Consider the following 26,069-nt stretch of genomic DNA (forward strand, 5'->3'; position numbering starts at 1 on the left):
CCAGAGGCAGCTCTACTCCCAGGCGCTCTAACACATCCAGGATCAGAGGATTCCAAGATCCCAGGAGCTTTTCACACCAGGATCTCAAGGTCCTAAAGGCAGCTTGACTCCCAGGAGCTCAGAAAAACCAAGGATCTCAGTATCACATGATCCCAGAATCACAGGATCACAGAGACAGCTTGACTCGGAGGAGTTCTGACACAACCAGGATCATAGGAAGGACAGGCTCTAGTCAGATATAACCAGGGCAGGTAGCACCAGAGATAGCCAAATGGCAGGAGGCAAGCATAAGAACATAAGCAACAGAAACTAAGGTTACTTGTCATCATCAGGACCCAATTCTCCCACCTGTCCTGAAGACCCCAACAACCTGAAAAGCAAGATTCAGATCTAAAATCACTTCTCATGATGATGATAGAGAACATTAAGAAAGACACAAATAACTCCTTTAAAGAAATACAAGAGAACACAGGTAAACAGCTAGAAGCCCTTAAAGAGGAAACACAAAAATCCCTTAGAGAGTTATAGGAAAACAGGCAAAGGAAAGGAACCTAATTGCTGAAAATATCATTCACAGAACTCATTGGACATGGATAAATAGAGTTGGTACCTACCTGTTGCCTTATCCTTTGCCTTCTAGTCACTTAGGTGACTAGATTAACAAGAGAGAATCCAGCTCACTGACATACAATCTGTTCTGCCTACAAAATATGATAGGACAATGTTGGCACAGAATTTGTGCAAGTAGACAACCAATGTATATTTTGACATAAGGCCCACTTCAAAAGATGAAACCTATACTCCACACTGCTTGGCTGGCCAAGAACCAGAGATTATACAGCCAAAAGACCTAGGGTAAAACCTAACACAGGGTAAATAAATAAATAAATAATATTCCTAATGATATTTTAAATAAATAAATAAATAAATAAATAAATAAATAAATAAATAAATTAGATTCCTAATGATAGATCAGTGCATTATCCAATCATTATCAGAAAGGCTTCCTCTGGCAGCATATGGGAACAGATGCAGAGACATATGGGCCTGGGTACCAGAGGTTTTCCAAGGAGATCTCTGTCCAGGCTGGGTGGGAAGGTTCCAGTGAAGGGAAGTGAGTGCAGGCAGGGAGACACAGTCTCTGCCATGCCTTCGAGGTCAAGGTCGCTAGGTAACTTCAAGCCTCTCTGAACTGAGTCAGTTCAGGCTGGGCTGACAAAAAGCTGACAATCCAGTGAGGAGTGCAGCAGGACCTCGGGTGGCTCTTCGGGAGAGAAGATCTCTTCCCTAGTGTCACATACAGCTCTTGGAACAAAAGACTCAGTGGAAGGAATAATTCTTGCTTACCTTTAATTCCATGCATGGATTTATATACAGTTCTGGGGGTGATTCAGGGTTTGACAGCATGCACCTCTCATTGGCTTGGACTGAGAGTTTGGGGAAACCTTATTTGCATGTGGGAAGGCTTGGTGCTGTTTCTATGTGGCTGATAGGCATGCCCCTCCTGTGGGGGTTGTGGGGGGCAGTAACTTCAACAGGAGCCAGGGTCCAGGAGACATGAGAGAACTCCTTATGTCCCATGTAGGTGAATTATCACAACTGGTCCCGGTTCAAGACACAGCCTCAACTGGAAACCAGGCTGTCTGTGCGTAGCCTGTTGCCCCACAGAGACCCACAGCCAGACAGTATACAAAGCAAAGCAGGCATTGGGGGTCTCTAATAAATCCCTCCTCTCCGAGTTCAGGGAAGCATCAGCAGAGTAGAACCAAAGATTTTAAGTGTCATAGATAATGAAGGACACCAAGAGAATACCGTCCGGTGAATCATTTTAGTGAAGTCCATATGAACACATATAGACTAGAGCAGCAAGCAGATGTGCCATATAGGTCTCACTGGCTTCTCTACATATGTAACTATTAGCTTAGTATTTTTGAGGGATAACTGACTTTGAAATTGAGTGTATCTCTGTATCCTTTGCCTTCTCTTGAGACTCGTTTGCTTCTGTTGGGAATGTTCTTAATCTTACTCTATTTTTATTTAATTTTATTATATTTTATTTAGTCGTGTTTGATTGCCATCTCTTAGAAACCTATTTTTCTCCAATGAGGAAAAGTATGGGGGTGGAGAAGAACTAGGAGGGGTGATAGTAGAGCAAACTATAAACTAGGATATAATGTATGAGAAAATAGTCTATTTTCTAAAATAAAAGTAAAAAAAAAAAAAAAGAAGAAGAAGAAGAAGAAGCATATGGAACACCAAATAGATGGTAGCAGGAAGAATACCACCCAGCTCCAAATAATCAAAAAATTAACAGTGCAGAACAAAGAAAAATATACTAAAAGTTTCAAAGGGAAAGAACCAAGTAATACTTAAGGGCAGATTTATGTGAGTAACGCCTGATTCCTTAATAAAGACTCTAAATGCCAGAGTTGATTGGAGAGGTGTTTTGTAGACTTTAAGAGACCATGGAAGTCAGGTCAACAAAACTTTAAATCCAGCAAAACTTATAATCTGAATAGTGCAAAAATATGACATTTTATGATAAGAACAAAATTTAAAAATATATCCTTAAATCCAGTTCTACACAATGGACTAGATGGAAAGTTTCAACCTGACGATGCTAACCATTTCCAAGACAACAAATGGAATGAGAATATCAGACCAGCAAGTTCATGGAAGGGAAGAAAGAAAAACACTTTCTTATAAGAATGTGGAGTAATAAGAACACTCATCTATTGCTTCTGTTATTGAAAACATGTACAGACACTATGGAAATCAGTGTGGTGGTTCCTTTGGAATCTGGCAATAGATATAACTCAAGATCCAGCTATCCAGCTCTTGTGCATATACCCCCCCCAAAAAAAAACTCTTGATTGCACTATAGACATTTTGCTCAACCATGTTCATAGTGCTGTATTCTTAATTCTCAGAAAATTTAAATCAGCTTAGATTCCTGTCAGTTGATAAAGGGATACAGAAAATGTGGTACATTAATATACTTTAAAATTATGAAGTTCACCAGGATGGAGCTAGAGACAAATTCTGACTGAGGTACCCTAGACTCAGAAACATAAATATGATATGTATTCATTTATATGTTGATATTAGCTGTTAAGTGATTGGTAATTTATCTATAATACTTATAACCATACAAATTTATCTATAATAACTATAACCATACAAGTTAAGTATAGAATAAGGGACTAAGGGCAAGAGACAGAGCACTTTAGTGAGGGGAAATACCATAGGAATTTATAGATGGGCAGGTAGAAGAAAGGGCCAGTGTGGGAGGATTGAATGGAAAGGAGGATAGAAGAGGAAGATAAGGGTGGAAGGCATGGGCATACAGGTAAAACTCAGGGTCATTTGGAGGATTGTGTGTAGAAGCTTCCTAAAATATCTACATATATAATGATGATATAAACAAGAAAAATAACAAGAAACACATAGAGACACAAAGGCATACGTATTAGCAAACATAACAATTAGGAATACAAAACAAACAAACAAAACAAACAAAAACCTACAGTGCATAAGCAAAAGACCTACAGAGTAAAGGATGGAGGAGAAAGAAAATATTAAATGTTATTTTTCTTGTGCTCTTATATATTCTCTTCATTTGTTTGTTTTGTCTTATTCAGGTGTGCTTATTTTTGTAGTTTCCTCCTCCTCTTACTCCTCCTCCCCTCCCCCTCTCCCACCACTCCCCCTCTCCCTCTCCCTCCTCCTCCTCCTCCTCCTCCTCCTCCTCCTCCTCCTCTTCTTCTTCTTCTTCTTCTTCTTCTTCTTCTTCTTTGGATACCTAATTGCTTTCTGATTAGAAAACTTGTTAATTTGGGTGCATGAAAGGTAGAAAGGATCTAAGAATATTTGGAGAGTGCTCTACAATCAAAATATACAGCTGGAAAAAAATCTATTTTCTAGTGAAAATTGGAAAAAGTAAAATAAAAGCAGTACAAATAAACAACAGCACTATTTTTTCCTCCTTACCATTCTTGTACTCATGGGCATCTGTTAAATCTTGACTGTTGTAGTAAGTGACACGTTTTGACCATGGATATTCTAAGGGTAGATTGTCAAACCTGTCAGCATATTAATGAAAATTATGGGCCAAATTGTCAAGTAAACACTATAATATTGTAAATTAATCCACCTACGGGAAAAAGTGAGAGGTGCAAATTATAGCGTTATTCTTTAGAGAAGAATATAACCTTGGAAATGTCTTTTTTATCATTAACCTCAAATGCTTGTTCTGTCTTCTAGGACATGACACATAGGCATAGCACTTTCAATATCCAGACATCATGTGGATTGGAATGCAGGCTTTGGCTGTTAACTCTGAAAGTTGGTTTGATCATTGAATTATCAAAGGCCTTCTAGTTAGATTTAGAATGATTGCTGAATGTGATAATGTGGACATTCAGAAATTGACAAAGTGCTATTAAGGCTTCAGGGAAGGCTCCATAGTGTCTGTCCCTTTAACTACCATATAAAAGGTGGTAGCAGCAAGGGCATCAAACAGTCAAGGTATCAAAGTTTTGGGGGGAAACAGAATGCATCTCTTTTTAGATGCATTAAATGTTTCTCTGATGAGCACTTGCCTCTTCCTTTACTAGTTTGGTGCTTTTCAACTATTTCTTTGCTGTGGGACTTGTATGGATTGAATACACCCAGGTCCCTTGGATTTTTGAACTATGTGCTAAAGCTATGAACATTTGGGTTCTCAAAGTATACAAAACTATATACAAGAAAGTATACAAAACTGTGTAAGAGGAATGGGAAGGCCTGAATATATGGATGGAGCAAGTCAATGAGTGTGGTATACTATTGCCCGAGCTTTTGCCGGCAAGAACACACTCAGGACAACGGGAATCTTCTGCGGCAAAGCTTTTATTGCTTACTTATCAGGAGGGAAGACTCCAAATCAGGAAAATGGCGCTGCTTATATAGCCCGCAGTGTGACGTTTCAGCACCTGATGTGGCGTGACAGCTCCTAATTCGTTGCTCACCCATCACCCCATTACTACTTCGCGAGATGGGCAGTGACTAGGCGTGAGTTCACTCTTGCACTTGCGCATAAGGCTTATTTACTAGTTAGGCACAGTGGAAGCCAGCACCATCTTATAATGGCGATTGCTCACGGCACGCACGCAATTGCTCGCAGCACGGCTCTCCACAGTATAAGGAAAAAAAATTTTTCTATGATGAATTTCTTTTTTGGTCACATTTGTCTTGTAGCTATTTGCAAGTTTGGCTTCTATATAACATTCATTAGAAAGCTTATGTGCCATGCATGTCTACCAGGGGGAAACATTAAACTCTGTGCTAGATCATAGACTATGTATTTGCCTTTATTTCTCTACCCGAAATCAAGCCATGTTCAAGAACCTAGCTAAGCAATTAACAGCCTGGTTATGAAGAATAAAGCATACAGATCACAGTGATAGCAGGAATGGTCAGTGTGGCAGGTGTATGGTAGGATGTTGGAATCCTGGTTTTCCCTCTCTGAAGTTGAAAAATAAAGATAGTATATTTAGTATAAATATATTTAGTATATTTAGTACATATTTCACCAATGCTCCTTGTCAACTATGCTAAACCAGAACAAATTATGTTGTGTAGTAATTCTTGGCACACCTTGCCTAATCAGAGAAGTAAAATTTACTTGTTTTCTTGGTAATTATATGAGGGTACTTTCTTCATAAATCCTCCTCCATAAGCTGGACATGTTATCAATTTTACTATCCCTTAATTTTAAACTGCCTTCTGGTCTAAGGCAGTGCCCTGAGTAGACCTTGGACACTACACAGTCCTACAACACGCAGAGGATGCTCGATTCCCAGGTTCTAAGAGTCCCAACATTATAGGTGAGGAGATCACAACATCTGCACCAACACTGGGAGTAACTGGGACCAGCAGGATCCAGGGACACAGGAACTCCCATCCAGCTAGTGGCACTGGTTCCCTCTGGTCTGAGCCAGTGCCCTGAGCAGTCCTTGGGAGCTAGCTCTGTAATGAGTCCCACAACACCCAGAAGAAGCTTGACTCTCAGGTGCTCAAACATGCCTAGGATTGCAGGTACTCTAACATACCCAGGATCCCAGGAACATGGTCACACCAGAATTTCAGGATGCCAGAGGCAGCTTGACTCTCAGGAGCTCTGACACACCCAGGATCTCAGGCTCACAGGATCCCAGAATCACAGCATCACAGATAAAGCTGGACTCTGAAGAGTTCTGACACCCGCCATTATCACAAGAGGAAGAGCCTCCAGTCAGAAACAGCGAGGGCAGGTAGAACTAGAGATAACCACATGGCAAGAGGCAAGAGTAAGAACACAAGCAACAGAAATCAAGGTTACTTGGCATCATCAGAACCCAGTTCTCCCACCATAGCAAGTCCTGGATACACCATCATACTGGAAAAGCAAGAATGTGATCTACAATCACATCTCATGATGATGATGATAGAGGACTTTAAGAAGGACGTAAATAACTCCCTTAAAGAAATATAGGAGAACACAGGTAAACAGATAGAAACCCTGAAAGACAAAACACAGCTACCCCTTGTCCACCACCTGCCGTGTGGGGTCAGTGGTTTAACACACCCGAGGCCTCATGGAAAGTGTGTGCAGTCCTCCCGCATCTGACCGCCCAGATCACCAGAACTCTCGCAGGACTCCGGTGTTCTCCCACTTCAATCTTTCCCCAACACCCATGGCCCTGCAAGAGTCCCTTAAGGAATTACAGGAAAATGCAAGCAAACAGGTGAAGGAATTGAACAAAACCACCCAGGATCTAAAACTGGAAATAGAAACAATAAAGAAATCACAAAGGGAGATAATTCTAGAGATGGAAAACCTTGGAAAGAGATCAGGAATCATAGATGCAAGCATCACCATCAGAATACAAAAATATAGAAGAGAGAATCTCAGGTGCAGAAGATACCATAAAAAACATTGACATAGCAGTCAAAGAAAATGCAAAAAGCAAATGGCTCCTAACACAAAACATCCATGAAATCCAAGACACAATGAAAAGACCAAACCTAAAGATAATAGGTATGTAAGAGAACAAACATTCCCATCTTAAAGGTCCAGTAACTATCTCTCTTTCTCTCTGATTACTTCCTACTTCCTTTCTTTCCTCCCTCTTTTCCTGCCCCTCTCTCTTTATTTTCCCCTTTTAACTACACCATATTGCCTATAATATGTATTTCCTAGCTCTATCACAATTCCAAAGTCTGATTATGGTACTCTATCATGGTATTGTAGCTGTTTCCTCTACTAAACATTATTATGAAATATAATTAGCCCTATCTTCCTTGCTCTCTGTGGTAGAGAAATATACTTGATTCCCTCTTTGTGCTGAGCTGTAGAATTGGGAACCAAACTATAAAGCTTTAGAACTGGGCAGTTGAGGAAGGACAGGCCCTGGGGACTTATTTTAGGGCTTTATAGTAAAGTGACTGAGACATGTTCTCTGCTTAGTATGCTTTTGATTCTTTTGCCTTTATAATGTGACTGTTTCTCACTTTTCTGGTAAATTAAAGTCTAACCAGAAAAAAAAATATTTTCACAGGCCTTGACCATTAAACAGGTATTAATTTGATATATCTGAGTAGAAATGATCAGAAGCTATCTATTACTCTACAGCTTATGATAGAGAATTTAGACATTTGACTTAGAAAACCTTAGGACTTGAATTTGGATTTATTGTTGCTGTGTATTTTTTTCAAGTTTATTTTATGTGTATGAGTGTTTTGCCAGAATATATGTATATGGCATTACCTGCAGAAACCAGAAGAGGGCATTGGATGCTCATGAACTGAGCTATGGGTCCTTGTGCACTGTCATGCTGGTACTGAGAACCAAATCCCAGTTGTCAGTAGATAAGCAATTGCTCTTAATCACTGAGCCCCCCCCCCTTTTTTCTTAATGTAAATTAGAAAATTTTGTCCTTTCCTTGCATTTTAGTTTGTCTTTGGAATATTTCAATTGATATAGGTTTATTTTTCAACTTTTAGTCATTTTTTTTTAATTTTTGAAATTTTTATTGCTATTATGTTGATAAAATTATAATATAAATTGATATTCCATCCTGTGCCATATATTTTCTCTAATAGTTTGTTTGAAAAACTATTGCTTAACAATAACCTCAAATTATATTAATGTGGAGAATTATGTATTTAACACGTTCAATTTGAACAATTTATACTCCTTATAGGGCCACAATTTCTAAGCATTTGTTAATGAGAACTATATTGAAGTCAAAAACAAATATCTCATACGTTCATAATAATTTTTCCTAAATGATCTCAGAATTACTAAAAGTATACTGGCTAAGCATTTTATGATACAACTAAATATCAAACTATGTGTCTATAATTCTTTTTTTTTCCATTTTTTTATTAGGTATTTAGCTCATTTACATTTCCAATGCTATACCAAAAGTCCCCCATACCCACCCACCCCCACGGTATAAGGGCAGTGGTACAAAACCAATATTATTCTAAAGTGATATCCACTGGGCCAGGCTACTATTAATGTATGTTGATGATAAAGAAAACATGTTAAGTCCCATGAAAATTAAAAATTCATATTACCAGCCAAGCATGGTGATACATTCTTGTCATTCCAGTACTTCTAAAGTGAAAGAAGGAAAATCAGGAGTTTGAAGCAGATGTTTAAAAAATGATTGTACAATTAAAAAGAAATGATCTTGGCCCTGGTGTTCCCCTGTACTGAGGCATATGGGGGGAGGTTATGGGGGCCTTTTGGGATAGCATTTGAAATGTAAATGAAGAAAATACCTAATAAAATTTAAAAAAAATTATATAAATGTAAAAAAAAATGATCTTACCTTACAACACCATTTCTCCCCAGATTGTTCTCCATACCTAATTTTGTAAAAATAGCATCTTGCATGTTCCTAGAGGTGTTATGGCTGCTGTGTCACATACCCATCAATAGGCAGAGAGGAAAGAGGCTGTTGTCTATGTATGTATTCTGACCTAATGATTTCTAAATGATTAGTAACCTAACATTTCCTTTAAAATATTAGCCTGAGACAACAACCATTCTAGTGCTAGGATGCTTCTACAGGGAGCTAGCCTGAGACCACCATCAGTGCATTGCCAAGCAAGCAAGGATGGGTTCTCAGGTAGGGAGTAAGCTGGAGACAAGAAGAACTCATCCTGGAAACCTGGATCCTGGAGAGGAATGAGCCCAAGTCAGAAAACCCTTGCAAGGGGCCACTTAGGTGGTCTGGGTAAGGAGTGAGCCAGAAATGAACACGGAACTGGTGCCATGGGATCCAGAGGAGGAGCTATATTGAGATAATATTGAGTCTGATGCTATGCAGTGCTACGCTCTCTGGTCGAGTCAACTGGACAAGCCGAAAGGCTTAAAAGTCACTCATGAGGCAAAAGAGTTTCAAGGAAGCTCTCCTCCTGGAGTCTAGTGTTCTCTACCCATACATTAATTTTTCATTCCCGAGTTCCATCACCGTGCTAGTCTAGAGTATGGATCCACGTGCTCTCTTTCACTATTTTCCTATAAGTGCTCTGACATGGCTAAAGCCTTCTGCCAGTGTTCCAACAGTCCAAGGGTGTCCTTGACCAAGATCAAGGGTTTAGAATTCAGCAAGATTGTAAAAGCTAAGTCACTCCCTTACACAGGAATTTACCATCACTTAGGAAGAAGGCAGTTTCAGACCAAAGGAGAAACCAGAATAGATACTATAGCAGAGTTACACCCATACACACATATTTAAAATGGCCTAAGGGGAAGGTGGACTATACAAGAGACTAAAATAAGAACTATGGCAAGGACGCGAAGCCCTTGACCCTGGCTTCTAAGATTAGTGAATTTTAGGTGGAGCCCTTGTTGATCCCAGCTGTTATCAGTGTATTCTATCCTGGGTGGTTCCCGTTAGACCTTTTGTGTTTGCATTCCTCTGTTTTATGTAAGATTCCGGTTACCTCAATTGTACCTTGCGAATATGTCACCCAACTTCCTTATTGTCCTCTGCATAAAAAGTCTGATTCTCAGTTATAAAATTACATTCAGATTCCACACAAACTCTCCTGTGTGTGTGTCTGTCTGTCATTCATCCATGCTTTGCCCACCCTCATAGAGAGACACCGTTCCACGCAGACACAGGGACCCAGAAGGTCTGCGGCAATGCAGGCCTGGTTGAACAGACTGTGACCGAGATGAACCCTGCTTGGGAACTATAATGTATAATCAGGGCATAGCACTTCTGAGATGACACTGGACACTCAGAGACCTTGGGAACCCTAAGAGGAAGCAGTAAGTGGTGCAGAAATGACACAGAGAGAATCAATAGGATGTGAATTCAATGAAGAGAGGAAGAACTGGAGACTAGGCAGTAGTGAGGAAATGCCTGATGAGATTAGCTGATGATAGAACCTGGAAACATGATGGCACCTAGGATATGGGACCTGGCATGTGCTGCCACGAGGGCCAAGTCTTAGTCTATGGCCCTGCAGCCTCAAGGGTCTGTCACCTTCAAAACTCAGCAGGTATCCATGGTTGGCATTGCTGCCCAAGGATATGTTGATGTCTGAATGCTGTGCATAATTGGTTCACACCTTACCTTGGCATCATGGGAAAGCTGGAACTGGAGGCATGAGCTCAAGAGAGGTGATCCAGTTCCTAGTCAGCTGTAGTGCGCAGAAGATGTAGAGCTGCACATTGAAGGAGTTGGGGGGTGAGCTGAGCACCCACCCATAGAAAACAAGTGTGAGAGAGCTGGCCCTACCTCTCATCTCTCATGAAGTAGTACTGGGAATGGCACGAAACCTTTCTTCCCCCTCACCCCTCACCACCTGGGGCAGGTAAAAATTGTTTCCCTGGGTTCATGAGAGCATTAGAGCTTGTCCTGGTCCTCACCTGCTGCAGCACTTGGGAGAGCAGGCCCTGTACCTCACCTGGGCAGCACAGAAGAACTGACCTGGATATGGGGGTTTCAGGTAAGCTGGTTCAAAGGGCATGAGTCTGAAAGAGATGGCCCTTGTCTGCTGTATAGTGGGAAAAAGACTACTCATCTATTTACCCTCACCACCAGCCATAGTTGGGAGAGCTGGCCCTAACAGGGTCATGAAAGCAAAAGAGCTGTCCCTGCTTCTCACCCACTGTAGCAGTCAGATCAAGCTCTATACCTCACCTGGGCAGCATAATAGAGCTGGCCCTAGATGTGGTAGTTACAGGAAAGGAGGCACAGAGGGCATGAGCATGGGAAAGCTGGCCCTATCTCTTTTATGCTGGCTGATGGCTCAGATGGAGAGATTCCCTCTTACCTTGCCTATTCCCTAACCATCTGTGGGTGGACAAGCTGACACTACTGGGTTCATGAGAGTTGGAGAACTGCCCATGTCCCTCACCACCTGCAACACTCAGAAGAGCAAGACCTCTCTTATATTCTGTGTGGTGCTAGGCATTCACTAACAATGATTTGGAAAGGTCATATATAGGTGTATAGAAGAATAAAATACCCTAAAGTCTATCAACATCTTTGTTACGCAACAACCTCTCTATCTTTTCCTCATAGCTGATGATCTTGGATTAAACATTTGTGGAGGAATGAACAAAAAAGTTTAGTGGGACAGAGGGTATGTAGCTTTAATTCAAATACAAGATAGGACATAGCTGAGTCAGTTTTGGGACTTTCAAGTAGTGTTGTTCTGGAGTTTGGTATGCATGTATTCATTATACTGACTGATCAGTGCATTAAATCTCTTGAGGTAAGATATGGTCAATTAGCACAATGAAATGGGTAAAATAATGGAGAATGTGGATTTGAATCTGACCTCACCTGTAGTTTGTAGCAGCTACAAATTACATCACTTGGTAGTGATGGAAACTAAAAACTAAAATGAAGAAAGAAAGAAAGAAAGAAAGAAAGAAAGAAAGAAAGAAAGAAAGAAAAAAAGAAAGAAAGAAAGAAAGAAAGACAGACAGACAGACAGACAGACAGACAGAAAGAAAGAAAGAAAGAAAGGAAGGAAGGAAGGAAGGAAGGAAGGAAGGAAGGAAGGCAGAAAGAAAGGAAGAAAGAAAGAAAGAAAGAAAGAAAGAAAGAAAGAAAGAAAGAAAGAAAGGAAGGAAGGAAGGAAGAAAGAAAGAAAGAAAGAAAGAAAACAACCAAACGAAATTGACACAAGTTAATACAAAGTTTACAAGGCCTAAGAGTTCCTTGGAAGCAAGATGAAAACATTCTGTTCTTGGCTTCAAAATTTATTATCAAGAAAGATTTCTATCTGGGAAGTGGTAGTACATACCTTTAATATTAGCACTTGGGAGGCCAAGGCAGGGAGATTTCTGAGTTTGAGGCCAGCCTGGTCTACAGAGTGAGTTCCAGTACAGCTGGGTCTACACAGAGAAATCCTGTCTCTAAGAAAACAAAACAAAACAAAACAAAACAAAAGAGAAAGATCTCTAAAGGGTATGTCTAAAGTATTAAAAATGAATTCATATAATTCTTAACCCCATCAATATAATACCATTATGTGAAAAAACTCAATTAATGCAATATTATAGTCTTTAGCATTTGTGGTTCTCTGGAATACCACCAGTATATCATTTTGGATGTGCAAGTAGTACAAGAGCACATCAACACATAGTGTACTGACCACAATTTGATTTTCTTTTTTATGCTGTTAGTCGTTACATGTGTGAAGAAGATAGTTTTCCCATTATGAAAGAGAACAAAGAAGAAATGGAAGAAGCAAAAAGAGAAAATTGTGTATTTGTGAAGAAAAGGGGGCTATTCCTTTGTAAAGATATGGAGGTAGCTTCTTTTTGACAGTTGCTAAACTTCATAGCAAAAATGATAAATGGCATACTATTTGCCATTAAAGTTAAGAAGCCTGTGTTATGTATGGATGTTCTTAAGGGAGTATGTATAAAAATGCCAGGGTCTACTCTGGGGTAGAACTTGTAGCTAACTTGTCACATTTTTGCAAGCATTCAAGATCAAGCCCCTCATTTTCATTCTTTCTTTTTTTATTAGATATTTTCTTTACTTACATTTCAAAATTTATCCCCTTTCTTCTCTGAAACCCCCCTCTCCCTGCTCAATAACCCACCCACTCCCACTTCCTTGTCCTGGAATTCCCCTACACTGGGGCCCTTAACAAGACCAAGGGCCTCTCCTCTCATTGGTGTCCCACAATGCCATCCTCTGCTACATATGAGTATGGAGCCATGGGTCTCTCCATATGTACTCTTTGGTTGGTGGTTTAGTCCCTGGGAGTTCTGGGGGTACTGGTTGGTTCATATTATTGTTCCTCTTATGGAGCTGCAAACCCCTTCAGCTCCTTTGGTCCTTTCTCTACCTCCTCCATTGGAAACTCTGTGCTCAGTCCAATGGATGGCTGTGTGCACTTACCTCTGTATTTGTCATGTACCAAGCCCCTCATTTTCACTACAAGATTATATACTGTATAAACAGTGATATACTAGTAGGAAAGATGTTAGAAACATGTCAGGCATTCAATATCTACTTCAGTTTTATAATAAAGTTTGACAGCATTCTCAGGTAATCAGGTTTGGACAATTTCCCTTTATTTGTTTTACCCTGCTTATTATGGTCTCCAAGGCTGAAACTTAGGAGATGTTTGGTGTTTCAATTTGGGAAAATCTTCAGAATTGTCGGCACGTGGAGGATATGTGGTGGGTTTTGCATTACGAAGACTATTTCTTTTACCAAAGCTTGTAGATGTTCTTGCAGCTGTGTTATAAAGACCACCATGCTTGTGATGGTCCAATGGAGGATCAGATTTTCCAACAGACAGGAAATGTTTCTCAAGACTTAAGATATACTCAATTGCTTTTTGGACATTACAAGATGATCCACTTACAACGATGCTAGAATTACTACAGGATCCTTTTGAATGTACACGGACGTCTACTTGGAATTGTTCCATGATTTTCTGGATGGATTTTGCACCAAATCCAAAGATGTTGGCACAAACATGATGGTTCAGTGGGATTTCCTTGGAAACTGTTTTTTCAATCTTATGCAGCAAGTTCATTATTGCATCATAGGCACCGAGGATGTTAATTTTAGAGCCAGCAATGGTAATTTGGTCTTGTATCGAATTGTTTCCTTTCTTTGAAAAATGGACAGTGACATCATATTCTGTGCAAATCTGGGAAATAAGTATGCCTTTATTACCAAAGATCTTGGAATGATATTTGGGATCTAATCTGAATGTTTTCCTGAAATTTCTTAAAGGCTGATCATCTAGTTCCATTTGTAAGGCTTTTACTTGATTTTGCAATTTTGTTTTGACTTGTTTCACATTTGCTTCAAGGCCCATAATTGATATGATGTGAAAATTTCCCCCAGGTTGTGATACTTGAATATGAACTTCAAAGTCCTTTATTAGCTTGTGTAATCCACTTCCTTTGTGGCCAATGATGTAAGGATGTAGATGAAAAGGTACTTGCACTTCAGCAGTGACAGGAACAAGGGTCTCCAGAGCTTGTGCGGCCTCCTTGCAATTTTCTGCTTTACCCGAAATAGACATGGTGTCACTTTTCTTAGGAGAAGTAGAAGCGGGTTTTTTAATATTCTTCCCCCCCTTTTCTTTCCCCATTTTCTGAACCTCTGGATGTGTCTTCCTAATTGCCTTTTCTGTATCTGGAAATTTTATTTGAACCTTACAGTCTCTTGCAATCTGTTGAATTCGAGAGCATATAGGTCCCATGATAAAAGGATGGAATTTGGGGGGAATAACACACTGTGTTGTGACTTGTGATCCCAAGGGATCAAATATCCCCTGAATATGTTTCTTTGCTGCTTCGACACAAGCTTTTGCTCCTTTTATTGTGACTTTTGTACTCTGTTTTCCTACATAAGAAAATGTAATAAACACACCACCATATTCTTTAATTATTTCTCGTAAAAGCTGTCCCCTTTGCATGACAAAGTAATTGTGGAACTTAGGACTTATTAATATGCTATCCTCCACCACATCCTCCAAATTTTTCAGTAAAACTTCTACCTCTTTTTGCACATTTTTGACAGCCTCTTCTGTTCCTATGATAGTTACTGATTCTTGATCCTTGTTCTTAAAGGTAGGAAAAATGATTCGTGCCCCAGTCTTCTCACAGATTTTCTGAAGATTGCCACCATTTTTACTCATAAGAAATTGGTGATATTTTGACTTGACAGGAATAGCCACAGAATAACTTTTGGCTTGCTCCTCTTCTGCAAGTTGCAGAAGCTTTTTCTTGGTCTTTTCAACAATTTCCATGGAGCCGCTAATAATGACTTTTTGTGGTCCCTGGTTGTTACTTGGAAAATGAATGTGAACTTTGCCACATTCTTCTATTATTGAACCAATCAAAGACTTTTTAGAATCAGTCAGGGATCTGTGTAGACTAGGGGAGATAGGAATTTCCACTTCAGAATCTTTGGCTGCATTTTTAGGTATTGGGAGAATCCAGTTATGACATATCTCATGGTTTTCTGGCTTTCTGATACTGATATTATTTTCTGAGTTGCAACTTGATGATGGAAAATTAACCTTTCTTCTTGAATTTAGGTTGGTAAGATGGTTTTCCCTTTGCAAAGATCTATTTGGATATACAATGTATTGTCTTTTGGAAGTCATTTTTGATTTTCAATTATATGCAATTCAGAAGTGTTCCAGATCATTCAGCAGCAGCCCCAACACTAAAAAATCCGCTTGTAGTTGTTTTTAAGCACATTACTGTATAGGAAGAAAATATACTTTAAAATATAATTTGTTTCAAAAGTAATCCACAGGATGAAGACAATAAAGTGATTATTAGAATCATTCATTTTTCTGAGAAAACATTAGCTTCATCCTTTTACCGACCTTTATGTGAGTGCAATACAAGTTCAGATCATAAAGATTATGTGGAAACAACTACTGTAATTTCCAGAGAAAGTGAATGTTTTAAGTTTCCTTATGACATTCATAACAATATTCATTGTTTTTGAACAGAGTCATTGTTCTTTTATTCTGTACCAGCTATTGTATCCAAGCTATAACTGCAAAATATTATTTTTAAGTATCTAAAGATTCTGCATTTATCCAATGCTTGCTACTTTCATAATCTTCAAAAGCATATCTCTTAGAGTGTTACAGATAGAATATATTAAAATATTCATGTATATGAAAAGATTACATTGAAATCTATAATAAATAACTAATACATGCTGAGAAATTAGAGAAAAATTACATATTCAAATTTTGCAAATCTTGCCTGATATAGAAATTACATAAAAGTATTATTGTATAGGCTGTCCAATGGATAAACCTCAGTTTCTTGTTTCGGTATTCTTTTGAGATCTACACATGTTAAGATATAATACTATATTTTTCATTTAATTCCCCAAAACACCTCATTTATCTTCATAGCAAACTCAAATATTTTTCTGACTCATTATCCTTCTCATAACTTGGAATATCACTAAAATGACCACTATTCACTCTTTAAATGTAAAATGCTATCTCCTAGTTTCAATATTTACATGTCCATAATTCATCTAGGTATCATCAAATGAATACCCTTGAGTACTTTGTAAACTTATTGCATTCTTTCAACTCTTAACATTCAGATTTTACTATTGGAACTGTATTAGAATTCTATAAGTGCCAAATAGTTTTCCTAAAGCTTGCCAAGTAATTAAGTCATATTTTAATTTTAATCCTTGTCATGTGACACATGCAAAATAAAAGAATTCCTGTTAGTTTGAGTCTAATATTTCTATATGTTTTATAACATATTAAATGCAATTTCTAAATATTTTTGCCCTTACATTTATTAACTTAAATATAAGTAGCAAAATGGTAACATAGCATAGTGTTTACTACTTAAAAAGCCCTGCTACACAAACTATATCATGTATTGATATCACATGTGGATATAGGGATACAGATAGATAATTTCCTATATGGCCACGTTTCAATATCATTTCCTCCCCTTCTCCTTATTCCAGTTCATCTTATGCCTCTCACTCCCTCTCAAATTCATGACCTCTTCTTTAATTTAATGTTGTTTATTATTGTTACACTGTTACACACATAAATACATATATGTATCTGCACCTATTTACATATATGACAGAGAGAGAGAGAGAGAGAGAGAGAGAACTCAGTTCTTTCAGTATTGCTCCTAGTGTGGATATGTGTTGAGGGTTACACTGCTGCATATATTTGAAAATCAATATTCTTGAATGTTCTTTTATATTTCAAAGTATAGTCAACTCTTAACCATAATATCCTGTCTTAACAGAGCTTGTCACTGCATGAGAAGACTGAATAAAGTTCCTACTATATCACTTATTCTGTTCTTTATCATTTCTGTTTTTATTTTCAAGTGAAAATTCAACTCTGTATCAGTGATTCCTACTCTCAATTTCTCCTACCAGATATCATTATGTTAAGCATGTGGTCTGTCCTTTGTATTTGGATAGCCTAGTAAAACTTCTGTCGTGTTCTAACTACTAAACAATCCTATGATTATTATTATTTTTTTCCAGGCACAGGCGAGGTGGTTAGTCTTAATATGATAGTAAAAAATCAAATGAATATCTTATAAAATAGTGTATTGAATATAAAATGCCACTGAAAAATCTGGAATTTATATAGTTAAAAGAAATGCTAAATGTGTGCATATTGTGTTAAGGAAAAAACTCAGATTCTTTCATTTTGGTAAAAAATATGAATAAATACACATTACCTTATTTGTGATATAAGCAAGTAATAACTGTTTTGCTAGTACAATTCTTAGTCTCAACTACTGTACTGTCTAGTTTTATGACAACTTGATACAACTGGAGTTATAACATAGAAAGGAGCTTCAGTTGTGGAAATGCCTCCATGAGATACAACTGTAAGGCATTTTCTCAATTAGTCATCAAGGGTGGAAAGGCCCCTTGTGGGTGGTACCATCTCTGGGCTGGTAGTCTTGGTTCTATAAGAGAGCAGGCTGAGCAACCCAGGGGAAGCCAGCCAGTAAAGAACATCTGTCCATAGCCTCTGCATCAGGTCCTGCTTCTGACCTGCTTGAGTTCCAGCCCTGACTTCCTTTTGTGATGAACAGCAGTATGGAAGTGTAAGCCAAATAAACATTTCCTCCTCAATTTGCTTCTTGGTCATGATGTTTGTGCAGGAATAGCAACCCTGACTAAGACAACTACTATGGTAGTTGTGATGTGATGGTAGTACTTGACACTCGTTTGGTAGTACTTGACAGTCGTTTGGAAATTGTACTTGTCAGTGAACCAATCTTTGTTAGGAATGGACTAGATTTAGCAAGGAAAAGAATCAGGTGACGCAAATGCCAAATGGCAGAATCAGGTTTTAAAACACTTGATAAGTATATAACATATCTGCATATCCTTTACCTTAGGGCTTAAAAAATTGTAATATAGGTGATCAAATGCAAATCCTTGTGAACACTAGCAAGCAATATCCCTAAATCTTGGTGCTAAATGTCACTAAGCCATAACCCTTAAACCTGATTGCTAAAATTATAAGAAGAGAAACTCATAACTAACTGAATCAAAATACATTTGTCATCTAGTTTCTTGTATCTAAAATAGTGTTACCATTAAGTAAATCTTCAGAATGCTACATTCATCTTTTCATAGTAACACAGACTATGTGAAGAAACAAAATTAAATTAACATGTCAGTAGAATGAGATATCAGTAATCAAACTATTGAGTTAAAGGATTTATGATTTTATAACATGAAAATTTTACATATATTTAAAGTTAAATTGAAATATTAAACAAGGTTAGATATTGCAAATATTTGTTATATATTTTTACACATATATAGTAAAACTATATATGTCAAAGGAAACATTAAATGTATATATTTGGAATAAGACAAGTATTTGATTTTTTTCAATATATTAGTTTGTAAAAATATTGTTGGATTTTTCTGAAGAAATTTTAAAGAAGCAAATACACACTGATAAATTGATCATTTTTAAAATATTTTGTAATATAGCACTATACACATACATACAAACACAGAAAACCTATGTGTGAATGTGTGTGTATATTTGTGTAAGATAGTAATAAACTATTCAGCAAACATATTTTTAATTTTATAGCAGAATATCATCTCTACTTATAGTAAAAAAAATCACATTTAAGTACCAAATGATGGTATACATTGTTAATATTTCATGTTTGTGTTCATACATAGGAATAAATACATATATGTATATGAATGTAAATATATATGATAACAAGACTTACCTAGTTATAGATGATATTCCTTACCAATTTTCTAACCTGCATCAGATTTCCTTTATAAAAGGTTTTTGAGAATCTGTATATAAGGAGAGAATCTTAGGTAAACTTCATACCACTCAGACTTACACAACAAACAGCTATTATTATATTTGAAAACTTTTTTCTTTTATTGAAAATAGATCATTCTCATATAGTATGTCATGATTAGTTTCTCTTTCCTCTACTACACCCAATTCTTTCCCAGCTCCTCTCACTTATATCATTTTATCATGGAGTTTGTCTGTTTATTGTGATTATTGTAGTTTCATATGAAAATACTATTTGTATTAGTGTCTCCAATATGTGTGTATATGGGTCATGTGACTGAAGTCTCCACGGTGGTCATAAGAGGGTTTGAGGACCTGGTTCTGGAGTCATAGATTTTTCTTTTTTTTTGTGCCATCATGTGGATGCTGGAAGTTGAACCCAAGTCTTCTAAAAAAAGCAACAAGTGTTCTTAAACACAAAAGCTTCTCTCTAGCCCCTAAGAATTGTACTAGACCAAAGATACAGACAGCAGTAGAAATGAGCTTCTTTTCTTTATCCCTCATATAAACTTACAATCTTATTTTTCCACAGTAGTTCTATGTAGAAGATTTTACATGCTAACTAACTTTATAAAAACTATTTATCCAGATTATGATTTAGAACCTTCATTTGTTAAGTTACAACAAGTAATATTGGTTAACACACGTAGGACTTTTGGATCTATAAGGTCATAATTTGTAAAATATGCCATTTTTCTCCTAAAATTACTTGAAACCTCTTTAATGATTATCAATCTCCCCATAAGCTGTTATTTACTGTGTTTGATCCCAAATACCACTAAAAAAAACTATATTGCAAGTTATCCAAACTATTATTGAAGTACTATTTTATAAAAAATAAGCTAATAACAACTGTTACATATTTTTCATTCACCCAAAGAGGGTAAAATAACTTTAAACATGTTTTTATCCTAATATTTCCCTCTAATAGGGAATATTTTGCCTTTACAAAATGGCAGAAGACTTCAAATGCATTATGGTGCAGTATGGTTCGGGAAAGGGTTATCCAGTTCAGAAAGATAATTCTAATTGATATTTTAATTGCCATGTTTGATCTACATAACAGAAAATAATTTTGATTGTACTGGACAGTCCTCACACTGAGATAAGTTTTGAGCACAATAACAAGGGCAAATGTTATTTCACATGATTTTTTTAACTTAACTTTTCTTGTACTTAAGTTTGTAATGTTTTTTTTTTCATAATACATTTATGAAATAAAAATACCCTCACCTTTTAAGGTTCTCAAACAATTGGAGATGATTGCTTCATGGAACTGCTGATTTGTCTCAATATGAAGTGAAAGCTGAAAACAAAATGGTAGCCATCCATTATCTAAAACTTAGAGAATTTCATCATTTAAAATATTATCCTCTCTGGTATTGTTGGGCATCAATGCGAGGAAAATACCTTGGTTCAGTGAAGGCTCAATTCCCTAGTGTATGTGAATGCCAGGGTGGGGAGGCAGGAGTGGGTAGGTGTGTGGGAGAACACCCTCATAGAAGCAGGGGGAGGGAGGATGAGATAGTGCATTTTCGGGGGTGAAACTGGGAAATGTAAATTTACATTTGAAATGTAAATAAAGAAAATATTCAATTAAAATATTATCCTCTCATTAATCGCATGCCATAATCTTAAACTACAATTGATATAAAATGCAGCACAGCATATATATATATATATATATATATATATATATATATATATATATATATATATATATACACACACACACACAAAATCACAGACTTACTAGGACAATTTTTAGTATTAAAGAAATCAGTTCTCCCCATTAAGAAAGACTAACCAAAGTGGACTCATGCTCTGAATACTAGGATTGAATGAAGCTCAGAATTTGTAATTTTGCAACAAATATAAATTTCTTCATATGAGCATTCTTCTGTGTTCAGATTTGTATATATGTATATGAATTTTTCTCTAGTAAATGGTGAAATGAGTTATCAAACAGTTTCAAATTATTTCTAAAACACTGTTTACATTAGTTCAAAGTTACTTAAATCACTGTGATAATTTTAATTAATAAAACAATATTTATTTTATATATTAAATATTTACATGATTTTTTTTTACATATGTCATTATATGTTAGCACATTGGATGACAAGGAGATTTGTATCATTTTTTTTGTATGCCAACAAATTTACCTCTCATAATTTAATATAGGTCATTTCAATATCAGAATTTATAAGTCTCATTTTCCTCTTCTAGTATTCCCTGTTAAGATTCAAATTATATATGATATAAGTTCCCATAATTTTCTAAGCATTGCTCTATACAAATTTGTATACATAGTATCAAGAAAATTCACATGAAACTTTATGTGACTTTGTGATGTGGCACAAAAAAACTTAACCAAAGTTTGAACATATCACATGGTATTAGTTCATGCTACAATAGTAATGGACTAATTTACTCAGAGTGTAGATGAAAATGTATAACTGTATATAAATATTAATGCCCTTATATGATATTGATATACTTATGATATACTAAAAATAGTAAAATAAAATACTGATAGTAATGTTAATATGAATAATAATTATACATATAATGATATAGTTAGGACAGAGATTAGTATATGAATAACAACAAAGGAAAAGAATATATATCAGAACAAAAATTGGTTAAAATATAAAAGGATACTCATGTGGCTTGTACATGTGCAAAACTTACAATTGAAGGTGGAAATATATGGCCTGTTCTAGATTAGTTATGAGATTATTATTTCTTGTGATGATTCAATTATTTTATTACAGACTTACCAGGACAATTTTGAGTTTTGAGAAAATCCGTTCTACCCTTAAGAAAGACTAACCAAACTGAACTCATGCTCTGAATACTAGGATTGAATGAAGCTCAGATATTAATTATATATATATATATATATATATATATATATATATATATATATATGTGCTGTATACCAATTCAAAATCATAGGTTGAAAAATGTGTACACAGAAAGTAAGTAAAAAGTATTTTGTAATAAAATATATGCAGAATATAGAAATAAAGAAATAAGCTTCTAGGTTTGATAACAGAAATTAAAAGATATGAAAATGCATTCTACAGCCAAACTGTAAAAAAAAAAAGAAGAAATAAAACTACAAAAATGAAGATTAAAATGAAGCATTGTCATCTGTTATGATAGAATAAGGAAAAGGTAAGGAAACGGTATTTGTAAAACCTTTCATAATAGTCAAGGACTAAGTGTAAAGCAAGAAAGCCACATGAGTTCATAAATTCTTATAAAACAGTGACAATTCCTTCTGATGAAATATCTTATGGGTATAAGCTAAATCTAAAGCCTTGAGTCTAACAAGATTGGTAGGACAACTGAAGATTGTGAGGAATCCGACTGTACAGTATAGTAATATACAATTATATAGTACTAAGATTGACCTAGATTAATACTGGGTGTGTACACAAACTCGAGAATATGAAATTCTGAGAAAAAAAAAACCAATAGGCATGTCATTCAAGAAAGCCTGTTTACATGAAGTAACCTGGTAAAAACTGAATAGGAAAGATTATGACTTAACAATGAAAAAGAACACCAAAATGGCTACCAAGTTCCCATGCTTCCCCAGAGAGTTTCATTTAAGATGCTAAATCTTAACACAAACAGAAAACAACAAATTCTCTTCACTGTTTGCTCAATATATTGTTAGGAAAGAGATAAGTAAAGATTAACGTATAAATAGTAATTAGAGTCAGATGTAGGCATGCAACACTACTGAGAAATAGAACAACCAATTACAAGGAAATACAATCAAAACTATATTAAAAAACATGAATTAAACAGTTGTCTGAAACCTGTATATTCTACTGCAATTCTTAAAAGTAAAAGAAAAGGAACTTTTCACTACACCCCAAAAAATGTTAGCAAGTATCTTACCTGTAATGGATGAACTACCAGACTGGACTAAGCTTGGCTTTACTGAGTATACATGAAGGTTTCCATGCCAAGTGAATTTTGAGGAAGGATGACCTCACAAAGAACAGGCCAAGTCACATGGCAGAAAGCTACCAGTGCCTGAAAGGGACAAATCAGTGTTATAAAGCTTAAAATAAGCACATGATAGAAATAAGAACAAATGTATTTTCACATTAGTACAGAAAACCGCCTCTGGAAAGAATCCAAACTAAGAGAGTAAATACAAAATGTCAAGTATATGTGAGTAAAGTCTAAAATGTAAATATTATATTTACCTTCAATAAAGAATTTTAAAATCTGAAAACATCTCAGAATACATACCACTGCATATTGGAATAAGAAAAGGGGAAATATTAGAATATAGAACCATAAATACAGTACTTTTTTTAGAGTAGGGAATAGAGTACCATAAGGACTAAATAGTCTTTTAGGATCTCAAAACAAATATAATATAAATTTAAAAGAGTTAGCTACTATTATATCAACTGGCATTACATTGCATGATTAGGAAATGAAAAAAATATTATCTTAATATATTGCACATAGGTGGAAAGTTGTTATTAATAAAATAGGAAAGAAATTTTTGCATTGGTTATAATCCCAATTTCTCCAACTAATCACATGAACCTTGTTAAAATATATAATTACCTTTCTCTACAATCAACTCTATGTTTCCTCAAACTTCAGCAAGTTCTTTATTGGGCCTTGGTTCTTTGCATGGAAGGGAAAAGCAACTTCATTACTGAAGAGTGAATCTTTATCATCCTTACTGGAATGCGTTACAGTTTCCCATTCACCTTAAACACAGGACAAAGAAACACATTAGTATGCTCTAAAAGTTCTGCTAAACTACAGAAATCATTCTACCTCCATTTGGATGAAGCAGTGAAGTTTCTCCTTGATACTATGCATCAATAATACCTCTTAACAATGTTATTCCTTTCTTGGCTCAGGGAATCAGCATCTCAATCTGACAGTGGTAAAATCTTTTATTTCAGTTCAATGAGATATTTGTTATAACTCTTGCTGGGAAAAAAAAAAAAAAACTCTTCCCCTATGGAACAAACATTTTTAGACTAGCAAACATATGGACACAGGAACAGGCAAAACATTTTGAAGTAGGCCTCTAGAAGTGATATTAAGTGGAATTATTTTTATTTCTAACCACTGAGTCCTAGAACTGTCAATACTGGTTAAAGAAAAAAATGTACCACATGTTTGGCACTTATTAAAAGTATATACTGCCTTCTGGAGAAAAATTCTCTAGTTCTCACAGCTATGCAACTTGTCAATACAATTGTCTTTTTCTATTAATCATTTTATTCATTAACATTTTAAATGATATATCCCTTCCAAGTTACCCCTCTACTAACCCCCATCCCCTCTCCTCTCTCACACCTCGCCTTTACCTCTATGATGGGTGCTCCTCCACCCACTCACCCACTCCTGCCTCACCCCTCTAGCTTCTCCCTACAATGGGGCATCAAAACTCCTACCCTATCCTTGATGTCAGATAAGACCATCCTCTGATACACATGCATTTGGAGCCATGGATCTCTCCATGTGTACTCTTGTTGGTGGTTTAGTCCCTGGGAGCTCTTGGTGGTCTAGTTAGTTGATACTGTTTTTAGTATATAACAATTATCATTAAAAGGTCATGCCATTTTTCAAACAAGTCAGCTACCTCTGGGTGGTTGGGAATATAATCATGATCCCAATGCTTCAGTTTTTTCAGGAAGTGTCTGCTTTGGTCAGAAGTGATTCTGTGTGGAATACCACAGTGGTGGATAAAACATTCTGTGAACCAAGATATGGTAAATTTTTAATAGAAGGTAGAAAAGGCAAATCTATAAACAGAATACTTATGCCAGTAAGAACAACAGATGACCCTTTCTAGGATGTATGTCACTGCATGTAGACAACCTAACACCTGGCCACTCCCTAGTCATGCCATGGAAATTTGCCATATTGAGGGCTCTGTATTATACTCTGGCCCTGAAAGATATGAATTAAAACAGAAATCTTTGACAAGTCAGTCTTGGAGAGTGAACAACCATGTTACTGACTCTATGTATAACTTCCATCTTGTCAAACATGGCCACTTTGTCCATTGGTCCTGGGTAGTGGCAGAAATAGACAAGGAAATAGGTTTACTGCACATAGAATGGGCCATGTTACCTACTTAACTATTGAATACCTCCTCTGCTTAAGTCACCTTTTGATGAACATATCTGCATGGGTCACAAGCATCTTCATGTAATTTAATCATCAGTAGTGATGAGTCTATGTGTTTTTTCCACAAATTTCTTTCTCAGTAATTTTTAAATCACACTCCAAGTCTGATATTACTCAGATAAAGCATTGGCTTCATTTAAGGAATCATTATACATCAGTAAATTTGGAAATTATTTATTCCAATAAAAATGTTTGACCATATGCACTATCCAAGATACTATATGGTATGAAGTTATCTTTATCATTATCGTTCAAGTTTGTCCCAGAATATGGGGATATAGTGACACAGCTGCCCACATCTAAGAGATACATTCAGAACCACCAGGAATCAAAGACCTAGTCTTCTCTTCCTCTATCAACCAATTATAGGGCATACTACACTGTAAGTACATGCTTGAGTAGAGTAAGTATGCCGGGTATTACAACAGAAGAAGAAAATATAAGGGTTTGAACAACACCATTATGTAACTTGTCTCTGCCCTCAAGACTAACTCAGGCCTGAAAATGTACATAGATAC

General features: G+C 36.4%; 2 pseudogenes across 1 annotated transcript; one reads left to right on the forward strand and one right to left on the reverse strand.

Moving 5' to 3' along the window:
- Window positions 1-8,923: 8,923 nt before the first annotated feature.
- On the forward strand, window positions 8,924-9,046 carry Gm23586 (annotated as a pseudogene).
- Window positions 9,047-19,276: 10,230 nt separating this feature from the next.
- Window positions 19,277-23,342, reverse strand: Gm381 (annotated as a pseudogene). The gene is made up of 3 exons (XR_001782833.2): window positions 23,278-23,342; window positions 20,593-20,665; window positions 19,277-19,349 (listed from the first exon to the last, which is right to left on the reverse strand). The product of XR_001782833.2 is annotated as a predicted pseudogene 381 (transcript).
- Between the last annotated feature and the right edge of the window lie 2,727 nt (window positions 23,343-26,069).

This window comes from Mus musculus, chromosome X (assembly GCF_000001635.26).
Source record: "Mus musculus strain C57BL/6J chromosome X, GRCm38.p6 C57BL/6J".
Classification (NCBI taxonomy): domain Eukaryota; kingdom Metazoa; phylum Chordata; class Mammalia; order Rodentia; family Muridae; genus Mus; species Mus musculus.